General features: G+C 44.1%; 1 protein-coding gene and 1 non-coding gene across 2 annotated transcripts in view; both read right to left on the bottom strand.

Annotated features, from left to right (window-relative positions):
• Positions 1–13,087, bottom strand: part of SERPINI1 (serpin family I member 1) — a 131,247-nt gene that overhangs the window by 107,165 nt on the left and 10,995 nt on the right. The window lies entirely within an intron of this gene.
• Positions 5,400–5,466, bottom strand: TRNAS-GGA (transfer RNA serine (anticodon GGA)). Its single transcript has one exon. It is a non-coding gene; the product is annotated as a tRNA-Ser (tRNA).

Raw genomic sequence — 13,087 nt, 5'->3', positions numbered from 1 at the left:
TAACAAACTTCTATGTGATATTTAAACCAGTACATATAGTACTACAAAGTCCAAAAGTACAGCCCCAAAAAGTATTCAAGATGAAGATTCTGGATTATTCAACTCTTCATTTCAGATATTATTCCTTAGGTAAAGATTGTTAGTAAAGGTGGATGAGTATAATCTTTACTGATGTAGATTTAATGGAAGCAACTCACAAATATATTGGTGGTGATACTATAGAAGAATGTTGTAGTAACACAGGCATAAACCTACATCAGTAAAGATTATACTTATTGATCTTGCGTTCCATTACTAACAGTCCTTACCTGAGAAAAATTATTATAGAGTATCATAACTTTAGAAGTTGTTACAAGTACACAAATAAACAAACTTCTGTATAAATGGTTTATTATTTAGTGCTAGCAAAATCACGGCTGTTATATGCTTGTGGTTGTTCTATCCCATGGTTCTTCTGTTCAGGGGTTACAATTGTCAGGAGGGAGTGAGGACAAGATTAAATCAAGGTGAGGTGACATGTTTTCTTGGAAAATCCATGATTTTATCTCTGCTTGGCTTTACTGGTGAAGATGTTTGTCACTTTTCAGCCTGTTTTCAAAATGCCAGATTGAGAGGCAGGGCATTTCTGGAGATCCCCTGTCTTTAGGGTGGGAAGAGGTCATTAGTGAGTCAGCCACTGTGGTTCACTTTCCAAAAAATATGCTCCCAGGCTCTTGCTTGGCAGCAACCATTATGTGTGTCCAGGTTGTCATTTTCATTTCTAGGACAGGCTCACATTACATATGATTTTGGGGTGATACCTCAGAAGGTCATTTATCTAAACGCAAACTGCATCCTCTGCAGGAGGGTCTGACGACTAATAGTTCCTGCTTGGTCACATATACATCTAAGATTACATGAAACAGCTGATATGACAGCCAGAAAGTACATAGATATGGCTGACAGCCCAGTGTGTGTGTATAAAAGCCTGTTCTTGCATGAACTAATAGGGTTATTGTAAGGTGTACCAAGAATGTACATAAAATGCTTTGAACACCTGAAAACATATTATGTTGGAATGTTGAAGAGGAGAGAGACAGGGATACTTTGATTTTGGGTTTCCCAGAGTTTGTTTCATGTGAAAGATAAAAGAGTCATAACAATCAACATACACTCACATGAAGACACATATAAATATATGAGTCATAACAATCAACATAAAATCAACATAAAAGAGTCATATCAACTCACATGAAGACACATATAAATATGTATCCCTCATACAATGCCCAAAAGGCACCAGAATGTCCACCAGTGGGGCCAGGACACTGGAAGTCCTCCCACTGTTGCTTCCCCCCCTCCCAGTACCAAGAATACAGAAAGAACATCACTTGCAGGGGAAGGAAGGAAGGAAGGAAGGAAGGAAGGAAGGAAGGAAGGAAGGAAGGAAGGAAGGAAGGAAGGAAGGAAGGAAGGAAGGAAGGAAGGAAGGAAGGAAGGAAGGAAGGAAGGAAGGAAGGAAGGAAAATTCTGCCAAATTTGGTAAAAAAAATAGCTACTGGAATGCCCACTCCTCGCCCCTCCTGGCTGAAAAAACACACACACCCTTCTTTGCCGGCCAGGCCTCCTGAGGAAATCTCCTCAAAAGAACATCCTGCAAGGCACATGAAAGCTCATACCTTGAAGAACACTTCATGGGTCTAAAGTGCCAGTGGATGCTAGCTTTTCTCTCAAACACTGGGAGCGGGGGAGAAGGAAGGAGAGGCAGCCCAGTTCCTCTCTGCACAACACAGACTGGACGGGGCTAGCTTTGCTGGGGGCAGGGCTAGCTTTGGCTTTTCTTGTGACCCGGTAGTGAGGCTTCCGTGGCCCGGTACTGGGTCATGACCCTGCAAATGGGAAACACTGGATTAAAGCATCTGTAAGAGCAGAAGTCTGGCAAATATAATTTTACATCAATGGTATCAGTACTATGCTGCACAATCCTCCCTGGGGTGAGAAGTTTGATATTCCCAAAGAAGAAAATGCACATTGTACATATGCAGAATCAAAGCCCACTGGTTTGCCCAGCTTTACAGAGAAATGCATTTCTTTCTCTTGTACTCAGCATCTTTAGTTATTCTAAAGGAAAGCTGGTGCTAATTCAGTTTTTGAAGCTATTTCACCCCATTGAAGCATTTAACCTCAAGCAAGTCTGATTCACAGGTTGCCGGCACAATGCTTTTTAGCACCCGAAGCCTGTTCATATAAATATATAAATGAATTAAAACATTTGCCAGTGAGGGAAATAAATTATTCCCCCCCAGTGCTTCTATAGCTTGCATGAAGACATCAATTACTGTAGCCTGTCTTGTAAGTTAATGATTCACAGTGATGGATTATTCATGCAAGTCAGGCCAGCTGCTTTGACTTTAAGGGGGGAGGGTGAAATGTAGCATGTGTCAATTAATTATACTTTGCACAAGTTTGGAGACCATCTCTGAAACTTAAATAATAAAAGTGTTTCCACCTGATAAACCACAGAAAAAGATTTAGGAGGGTCAACTTTTTTTTTCTTGGAGGGAAAAAAAAAAATCTTCAAAAGAACATGCATTCATTCCCTTGCTACTTCAGACTGAAAATTCATCTAGATTCAGGGGGAAAAACAGACTTAGATGTGGGGTTGCCAAATTCAGGTTGGTAAATTCCTGGAGATTTGGGGAAGTGGAGGCTTGGAAAGGATGGGTTTTTGGAGAGACGCAAGACCTCAGCAGGGTAGGCTGCCACAGAATCAACCCTACAAAGCAGTCATTTCCTCCAGGGAAACTGATCTCGGTAATCTACAAATCACTTGTAATTCCAGATTTCCAGGACTCACCTAGAGATTGGCAACTCTATTCAGATGCCTTCAGAGATCAAAAGCAGGGTCTGGGAGTGATGGCCATTCTATGCCTCTCCCTAGAAGTGATATACTGCCTCTGAAGATGGAGGTTCCATTGAGCTAACACCTATTGATAGACCTCTGCAAAAAAAAGAAGAGTTGGATTTATACCCACCGTTTATTTGGAGTCTCGGAGCGGTTTACAATCTCCTTCCCCTTCCTCTCCCCACAAAAGACACCCTGTGAAGTAGATGGGGCTGAGAGAGCTCTGAGAGAACTGCTTTTGAGAGAACAGCTCTGAGAGAACTGTCACACCAGCAGCTTCATGTGGAGGACTGGGGAATCGAACCCAGTTCTCTAAATCAGAGCCCCCTGCTCTTAACCACTATACCAAACTGGCTCTCCAGTTGAGCAATCAAAAAGTGACAAATCAACCTACATTTCTTTTATTTACAAAAAATGTACTTCTGATAGATATTAAAAGGATGCTCAACAAGCTTTAAATGCAGCCATCACACTGAACAGCACCAATAAAACAGAAGCAGCAGCAGGAAACAGAAAGTGACAACAGCTAAATTAATAGAAGGCCATTAATAAATAAAACCAAGGTCTCCATGAATAATGTAATTGAAATGTGGATGGTTGAGATAGATTCTTCATAAAGATGTGAATGAATGTCTAATTTAAACCACCATGTCTTAAGGTCGTGAATTCCATAAATTAATTGTAAGTGGAATGAAGCAGCATGTTCTGGAATTGCACCTCAAAGTAAGTCTACTCAGAAGAAAGCCCTGTTTTATTCAACTGTTCTTACTCTCTGGAAAGGTATATCAGGACTGCTCCCTCTGTGCCCTACCCTGAACCTGCCAACAATAAATTTCATTGGCCGTTAAGGAATTCTAATACACCTGCTAACACCTTTCCTGGCACCTGCAGCCACTATTTGGGTCCCAGCCAAATCCCTGTGATACTGGAAGCACCTGTGGGGCCTGGCTTGTTCCAAGAATGTCTGGCTGAGCACAGCCTTCACCTCTCCCTACCCTTTATTTGCCACCCCACCAACACCTTCATAGGTAGGCCTGACATTTTTTTGGAGGGGGGTGACTTGGGTCAAAATGGCTACTCATCCTTGGGACTAAATTCTCTCAGTTTCAGTTTGTCATGATTATGGCCAGATCAAAACAAATTAATTTACATAACATTTTACAGAAAGTACACAGCCAAAGAGAGTATTATAGTATAATATACAAGAACTTAAGAAGAAGATATTTAAGGGGAGGGGGGACCTTATAGCATTCTTGACTGGGGGGAGGGGGGAGAAAATAAAGAAAGAAGAATGCAAAGTCTAAGGAACATTTTTATCACTCCTTTGTGTAGTCTTCAAGAATTCTAAAGGCTGCAGCCAAAAATCTGGAGCAAGCAAGTGTAACTTGGGAGTTAGAATCTGCCAGAAGTATATTCCTTAATTCAGAATCTGGAAGGCCCATAAATTTCACCAGTAAAGGTTGGATAGATTTGGTTTGTATTTCTTCTTAGAGACTACACACAAGCAGAGTATGTTCGATAGTTTCTACTTTACCTGTGCCACACAAACACGCTCAGCCATGGGGCACCTTTTTATAGCGACCCTCTAGAATGCAGAAGGAAAAGTGTTACATCGGGCCATAGAAAAGGCCCTTCTATGGGATGGAATATAAAATATCGAAACCTTGGCAATATCATTCTGTCTCTCAGTGTCAAGTATTCTCTGCTTGACTATGGCCCTTGCTTGGTCTAAATTCTCTCTGTGCTGCAGCCTGGAGGTGAATCAGGTCCCTGTACAACTACTATTTATTCAGCACTGGTTCTCCAGGAGAATGCTTGGATTGGAACAATTAGGAAGGTGCCAACATACCGCAGATGCTCGGCTCGCTCTCAGCCATCAGCTGAACAGGAAGCAGCTGCCTTCCCCTTGCAGGATACACCATCGACCAAGTCCAAAGCAAACCCCTCTGCCAACCCAACAGAGGCTTGGCTTGGACCTAGTCGGAGGTACCATGGGGCTTCGGAGGAGTGGGCATACTTGTTTTTTAAGGGCAACAAAATGCCTTGTGCCAATCCTGTATTTACCAATTTAAAAAGCCCAGGTTATCCATAGAATTGGAAGGGACCTCTAGGGTCATCTAGTCCAACCCCTTGCACAATGCAATAAACTCACAAACATCTCCCTCCTAATTCACAGGATCCACATTGCTGTCAGATGGCCATCTAGCCTCTGTTTAAAAACCTCCAAGGAAGGAGAGCCCACCACCTCCTGAGGAAGCTTGTTCCACTGAGGAATCGCTCTAACGGTCAGGAAGTGCTTCCTAATGTTGAGCCGGAAACTCTTTTGATTTAATTTCAACCCATTGGTTATATGAACATATGAATTTGTGTGAACATATATATATGAACATATAAAGCTACCTTATACTGAATCAGACCCTTGGTCCATCAAAATCAGTATTGTCTACTCAGACTGGCAGCGGCTCTCCAGGGTCTCAAGCTGAAGATTTTCACGCCTACTTGCCTGGACCCTTTTTGGAGATGCCAGGGATTGAACCTGGGACCTTCTGCTTTCCAAGCAGATGCTCTACCACTGAGCCACCGTCTGAACACAGGTTCTGGTCCTACCTTCTGAACCACAGGTTCTGGTCCTACCTTCTGGGGCCACAGAAAACAATTCCACACCATCCTCTATATGACAGCTCTTCAAGTACTTGAAGATGGTGATCATATCACCTCTCTACCGCCTCCTCTCCAGGATAAACATCTCCAGCTCCTTCAACTTTTCCTCATAGGACTTGGTCTCCAGACCCCTCACCATCTTCGTCGCCCGCCTCTGGACCCGTTCCAGCTTGTCTATATCCTTCTTAAAATGTGGTGCCCAAAACTGAACACAATACTCCAGGTGAGGTCTTACCAGAGCAGAGTAAAGCGATACTATCACATCACGTGATCTGGGCACTATACTTCTGTTGATACAGCCCAGAATTGCATTTGCCTTTTTAGCCACCGCATCACATTGTTGACTCATGTTCAGCATATGATCCACTAAGACCCCTAGCTCCTTTTTGCACATACTACTGCTAAGACAAGTCTCCCCCATCCTATAACCATGCATTGGAATTTTCCTACCTAAATGCAGAACTTTACATTTATCCCTGTTGGCTCAAGAGCCATATGTGGCTCTTTCACCAATTCAAGAATCTCCTCGCATCATAACTAGTTTGACCCTAACCTGTCCTCTTCTGTGTTTTTTAAAACACTGCTCGGGGGTTAAAAGAGCCTGATAGATAGCATTCTGCCTTGAGCAAACTGGAAAAGGACATCAGATTAGGGTTTCTTTTCTTTTCTTTTTTTTTAAACTAAAAATGTTTTATTCAGCAAATTGACTTTAGCTCTGTACTACCAAAGCTTGATGAAGCCATTCAAATTGTACCCAATTCTGTCTGTCTCATTGCGTTTCTGCTACGTTGCAAGACTGGAATTGCCTACTTCCAGAGAATGGGAACCTAATTCTCTTGGACTTGCTCTGTCCCAACTCAATATAATCAAGTTTTGCATGGGTGACAATTGTATTTCAGCCTCCAGTACGTTCTCAAAGCAAACACAACTGTGAAACCTTTACAAACAGCCGGCTTACACAGCACCTGTAGCTGTGCGAAGTGCTGAACATGGAAATCACAGTTGAATTATAGCCATCCTCATAAGGGTTCCAGAAGCTCAGAGAGTCAGTATAGCAGAGAGCTGGCAGAGTACTGGACTTAGAACTGGGAGACTGGAGCTCAGATCTTCACTCTTTCTCAAAGTCTGCTATGTGATCTTGGGCTAGATACTCTCTCTCAGCCTAATCCACTTTCACAGGGTTGTCACGATGATACAATGAGGAAGGCAGAACCATATCTGACCTCCTTGGAAGAAGGGTGGGATAAAAATGAACTATACCAGGGGTGGCCAAACTGCGGTTCAAGAGCCATATGTGGGTGACCTTGGGTCAGCCACAGTTCTTACAGAACTGTTCTCTCAAGAGCAATTCTCTGAGACCTTTCTCAGCCCCACCTACCTCACAGGATGTCAGTTGTGGGGAGAGGAAGGGAAAGGAAATTGTAAGCTGCTCTGAGACTCCCGAGTGAAGGGTGGGATATAAATTCAATCTCCTCCTCCTCCTTTTCTTCTTTGTGATACTATTGGCAGACACTTTCATAGGTTTTCAGTTCTGTTTTGCTCTTTGGATTCCCCACATTTTGGATTCCCTGGCATTTTGATTAGTGTTTTAGTATTCCTTGTAAGTGCTATCACAGAACTCCTCCTGACCGTCAGTACTAGTCATCACCTGCAGGGCATATAAAAATTGCCAGGCCTCCAAATTAAATAAGATTTCCATCAGATTGCTTCAACATTTGTCTCCTGTGCATCTTTTCCTATAGTTATTCATGTTGGCTACCCTGAAGTTTACCAAAGGTGCGTGCTAGTTGCTGGAGTGTTAACAGTGCAATCCCATGCACAGTAACTCCAGTCTGGGCTGGGAAATTCCTGGAGATTTTGGGGCTATATTCTTCATTTGTCATTTTGCTGGATATTGCCTGATCCTTTGATGGCAGGTTTCGCTGCCAGGCTGTGCTGCCTCTTTGTCTTGACTATGACTTTCCCTCTTCACTGTCTGGAAACTGTAATCTCTGTTATGCATAAATCAAACAGGGCATTAAACAAGCATCTGTACATTTTGGCTTGTCCCTCTGCCCGCTGCTCATTTCCATCTCAACATAGTGCTTCTCTCAAAAGAGGGGGGCGGGGAGGGAGAAACTAAGTGCTTTTCTCAAAAAAGAGAAGCTAAGATTTTGGGGGGGGTGCATGTTGTGTTGAATATCATGTCACAGTTAGAGATTAATGAGACGTCATACTAAAGAAAAAAGGATGTCTTATACTGTGCCTGATTTGAATTAAAGTTGTATTCCTTGTGTCTAAATATATTATACAAATGAGCAATCTGGAACCTGGTGAAGAATTAGTTATCCCCATTTATCTTTTAAAAAAAAGTTTGGAATTCAAGGGGAGGGAGAACAGCTTGTAAATCATAGAATCATAGAGTTGGAAGGAGCACCTTCTTTTGGGGCTCATAGAACTGGACCCCCTGATCCAATCTTTTTGAAACTTGGAGGATGTCTTGAAGAGTGGTACCAGATGCTATGAGGAAAATTTGGTGCCTCTATCTAAAAAAACCCTCAGCCCCACATACTCAGGGATCAATTTTCCATTATACCCTATGAGAATCGGTCTCTGTAGGGTATAACGGAGTGCCCAGCAAACATTCCCCCCCCCTTTCTGATGACCCTGAAGCAGGGGGAGGGCCTCCAAACTGGAAGATCCCATGCCCCAACTGGGGATTGGCAACCCTATCCTGAAGGTAGAAACCAAAGATCCCCTCATGTCTGGTCAAAGACCTTTATATAAGACCATGGTCAAATAATACAGTATTAGGGCCCAACCTAGTTCCTCACCACTTTATACAGCTATTCTCTCTCAAAAATCCAGAGTTTTGGCTGCTAGCTTCTCCCTCTCCAAGGCCCGACTTAATCTCTAGGTCTGCCTTTGTATGAGGAAAAACAGTCCTTAACCTATTTGGCTCCTGCCTTTGACCAGACCCTTCCTCTTTATAGGGTGCCTCCCTTTGTTCACTTCCTGTTACCCTCTGGGATCATTTAAGGTGGCTGTTCCCAGGTCAGAAGTTGCTCCTCAGAGGCAGACAAGCACAAGCTGTCACACTAGTTTTCAGATATTTTTCCTACCTAAAGAGAGCTGACCACAGTTTTGCTACGTATGGTCTTTATACAACCCAATCAGGGGCTACTTCAAAGGGCCAATCCCATGTGCATGTGGCACAAAAGCTTACACCTTGACTAAAACTTTGTTGGTCTTAAAAGTGGCACCGGACTCAAATTTAGTTCTGCTGGTCCAGACCAATGTGGCTACCCGCCTGAATCTATCTGTGAGTTAATGAACATCTTATGAAAATTCAGAACCACCACAAACTTGAATACATAAATGTGGGGCAGGAGCTGGAAAACAGCCCTGTAAAGCAGGGGTGTCAAACATGCAATTTGGAGGCCAAATCAGGCCCCCGAGCAACTGGCTCTTGTCTGCTTCCTTCTCCCTATCTCTTGCTTTCTTCTGCATCTCACTTGCTTTGCAAGGCTTGCTCAATTGCACAGGAGCTACAGAGCAAAACCTCGATTTTCTCCACTGGCTGAGGTTCCTTCCTTGGGGAGGAAAGGGGGAGGAATAGCTTGTTTTGCCAGGCTCACTCAATCGCACAGCAGAGCTACTGAGCCCAGCCTCTCTTTCTTCTACTGGCTGAGCAGCCCCCCCCCCTCAGTCCCCTAGGGAAGGAAGGAATGAGTCAGAGCTTCCTTTGTCCAGTTTCCTGGATCCCATGGGAGAAATACATATAAAGCATCTTTAAGACCAATGAGTTCTAATGTTTTAGGCATGTTTTAAGTTTTTTAAAAAATGTATGTGTGCATGCGTGTGTCTGTGGTCTTTATAAAATGTATATTTCTGCTACCTAATCTTAAATATGTACATACATGGCCCAGCCTGACACGGCCTGGCCCAACAAGATCTCATTCATGTCAGATCTCGCCATCATAACAAATGAGTTTGACACCACTGCTGTAAAGAGTATTACGGTTTCAGTTTTAATCAAAATCTTAGTAATATAGTGCTGTAATGTTTAAAGTACTGGCCTAAGATTGAATCCCCACTCTGCAAGGGAAGCTTCCTGAGTGATATATGAACATATGAGGCCATCTTATGCTGAATCAAATCCTTGGTCAATCAAGGTCACTACAGTCTAATTTGACTAGCAGTGACTGTCCAAGATCTCAGGTGCAGGACTCTTTCACACCACCTACTACCTGATCCTTACTACTGGAGAGGCCAGGGATTGAACACAGGACCTTCTGTGTGTCAAGCAGATGCTTTACTACTGAGCCACGGCTTTTCCCCAGTTGCCATCTCTCAGTCTGACCTACTCCACAGAGTTGTGAAGATAAAATGGAGGAGAGAGAATAATATAAGCTGCTTTGGGAAGAAAAGTATTGTACAAATTTGGAATGGATGGCGGAAGCAGCTGGAGTGTGTCTTTGCAACCGGGGGCGGGGGGAATGGGGACAGAGGATGTAGTGACAGCCACAGGAACAGACGGTTTTAAAAATAGATGCGGCAGAGCCATAGTAGATAGATTTATCAGCACCTTCTAGCCATAGTGAATAAAAGGAACCTCCCCATTCAAAGGCAGTCAGCTTTTAAATACAAGTGCCAGGAAGCAATGCCAGGCTTTGGCTACTATGCCCCGTTATTGGCCCTCTAGTGAAACTGGTTGGTTACTGTATGAGACAGGATGCTAGACTAGATGCCCTACTGGTTTTATTCACCAGGTCTCTTCTTATGTTCTTAGGTATACATGTGCTCTGAAGATGCTAGAAAGCTAGGGTTGTGTGCCAAAATGTGTGCGCATGTGGGGGGAATCACTGTGAATTCTCAAAAAGAACAATAGTCTGCACACGTCCAGAATTGCTGCGTGAAGCACATAGCAACTGCATGTTTTAAACCCTACTTTAACGTGGATAGAGAGAAAGTATTCCAGAGAAACAGATTTACTGAACCAATTAAATTAAATATTAAAATATATTAGCCCTCGTTAGGCACTGTGTCTCCTCTCTGGAAAGACACCAAGAGAGAGAACAGATAGCATCAATCCCTTTCGCCCAGAAAATGAGAGTGTCAAAAGAGACTGCTTGACTATATATACTCTTCACTATATGCCGGATGATATTTGATAGTTATGCAAGAGGAAACTGAATAGTCCACAAAGGACCACAAATATATCTAAAACTTATATAGAAATTTTAAGAACCAAAAGACTAATTAACATAAATTATAATTATCATTGGCACAGAACTCATCCAGTGGCACAGAGCCAGCTTCCACCATCCCTGCCTGACAGGACAATTTGCTGGGCATGGATCCCAGGATTAGATGCTGAAAATTCACAGTTACATTAATCGCTTTTGTAGCTTAAATAAAACTTGCCTCTTCGAGACAAAAGACAGAGTTCAGTCCCGCCCCTCCAGTAACTGCAGCACCACAGCAATCAGACAGCCCCAAAACTCCCTTGTAAGGGTCAGAGAAGGCAGGTTTATTATGTTTCTACCTCCCAGGCCTTCTGTATGCAGGGAGAGAACAAAGCAGCGGGTTTTCAGATTGGAGGAACCAGACTTACAACAGCAACTTTGCTCAGTATTGTTGGGCTGAGCTAGAGGCCGCACGGGGAGGGGGTCCTTTAAATTGCGCAGGAGGCTGGTGACTGCTCCTGCTGCTTCTTCTGTGTGATTTAGGGTCCACCGATAAGCTGATTTGCGGGCCCTTTAAATGGCATGGGATGGGCAGTGGCTGCTCCTGGGTGCCCCTCTTGCGCAACTGAAATCACGCAGGGGGAAAGGAGAGGGGCAGCCCTGGGATGAGGAGTGAGGGCTACCCCCAAAGTATCAGAGGGGTAGGCCCCGTAGGCTTCTGGTTAACTACATTTTGAACACCTGAACAGCCTCAGTTAAGTCGATAGCCTCAATTAAGTCAACAGCTTCAGTTAAGTCATTTTAGCTTCTAGGGAAAAGTCAGCCTTGGAAACGGAGGATCACGGAAATCAGTTTGCAAAGGGGAAGACACTGTTTTTGATTACTAAGCCACTGCCCTGGCATATTAAATGACCATCTAGGACATAGGCAAACAGAACTTGCAACTTTGTCAGAGGCTATAGGTTTGGGATCGTGCTCCTGTGTACTCTCCAACATCTCTTGTTGAAGGCCCCAGCATGTTGACAAGTCTGGGAGGTTTAGCTTCTCCCCAGCTCCTACCTCTCAATTCCCAAGCCTCCTCATAAACCACTGGTAAGAGCTCTGGCCGGTCCTCCTCAGGTGGAGTTTTCAAGAACAAGGCTTTATCTGCATGGGCCTAGGTGTCATGAGCCCTGATGAGGAGGAGCTGGAAGGGTTAACAGACCTGGAAGAGTTGCCAGCCAGTTTCTCAGCTGAACAAACAGCATCTGGCCCATCAATCACTCTCCAGGCACCAGTGTCAGCTGTTGACGATCAATCTCCCCCAAGCTCTCCTCCTCCCATCTCAAGAGTTTGAAGCAGGCTCCAGAAAGAACTTTCAGAGTGAAGACATGAGGCATGTCGATGCTTCAGATCTCTTAGCCCTGAGTTCTAGCAGAGTCACTGCCACCCAGGGAGAAGGCTGATTAAGACTCCCATATAGCTCCCATCCAGGACCTGGTAACCTTGTGGAAGCAACAAGTCTGTTCTCTGGCTTGCATCCACGTTCCTTCCTGATTCCTGATCCTGACCTGCTTGATTTCCTTAGCACCCTGACCTTTTGGCTTTTGGACATTGACTTCTGATTCCGGTTTGTGATTCTACATTGGTGACTTGGCTCCTGCTTGACTTCCTGGACTTTGACCTTGGACTGGCTTTGGACTCGTGCCTGCCTGCGCCCTGAGAATGTGACACTAGGAGTCCTGTACCATACCTTTTGAGTGGACAGGGCCTGGCAAGGTGGTGGTTTTCCTGCTGAAGGCTCCAGCATCCTCCCCTTCTGTGGATGGGCTGTTAAAGCAACATGGCTCCTCCCAGGTGCTCAGAATTTCCACAGCTTGTTCATAGAGCTTATTTTAGCATTGTTTGAAGTCAGAGTTCATTATGCTGTGTTCTCATTTACCAAGAGATGTGCCTCACCACTGATATTCCTGAGGCTGATATTCCTGAGGCTGTCAGTGGCAAAGGGTGCCCATTGCCATCAATGGAAACCCCAATCAGGTATCAACACCACTTCCTGAGCTGTAGGGTGCCCCCCCCCCCCAATATACAGGGAGTTAAGCATGATGGAGTATTCACACTTGCAGCTACTATAACTGCTAGCTTTTCAGCTCTTTGTCCACGTAGACTGAGCCTTGGGTCTGATTCAAACGTCACCAAATACGATTCTTTGACATGGGCATTGGGAACTCCCCACTGAGAACTTAATTCCTAGGCCAAAAAGAGAGAGAGAGAGAGAGAAGTCTAAGCTGTCCCCCAGTGCCATTTTCCCAGACCTGAAATTGCCCCAGAGAATTACTGTTTGTACTGATGGGGAAATTTACACGTAAGCCTTCAGTATGTATTAAGGTTCCCA

This window comes from Heteronotia binoei, chromosome 6 (genome assembly GCF_032191835.1).
Source record: "Heteronotia binoei isolate CCM8104 ecotype False Entrance Well chromosome 6, APGP_CSIRO_Hbin_v1, whole genome shotgun sequence".
Lineage (NCBI taxonomy): Eukaryota > Metazoa > Chordata > Lepidosauria > Squamata > Gekkonidae > Heteronotia > Heteronotia binoei.
The sequence above is the reverse complement of the archived record's forward strand: the minus strand, read 5'-3'. Positions and strand labels throughout refer to the sequence as shown.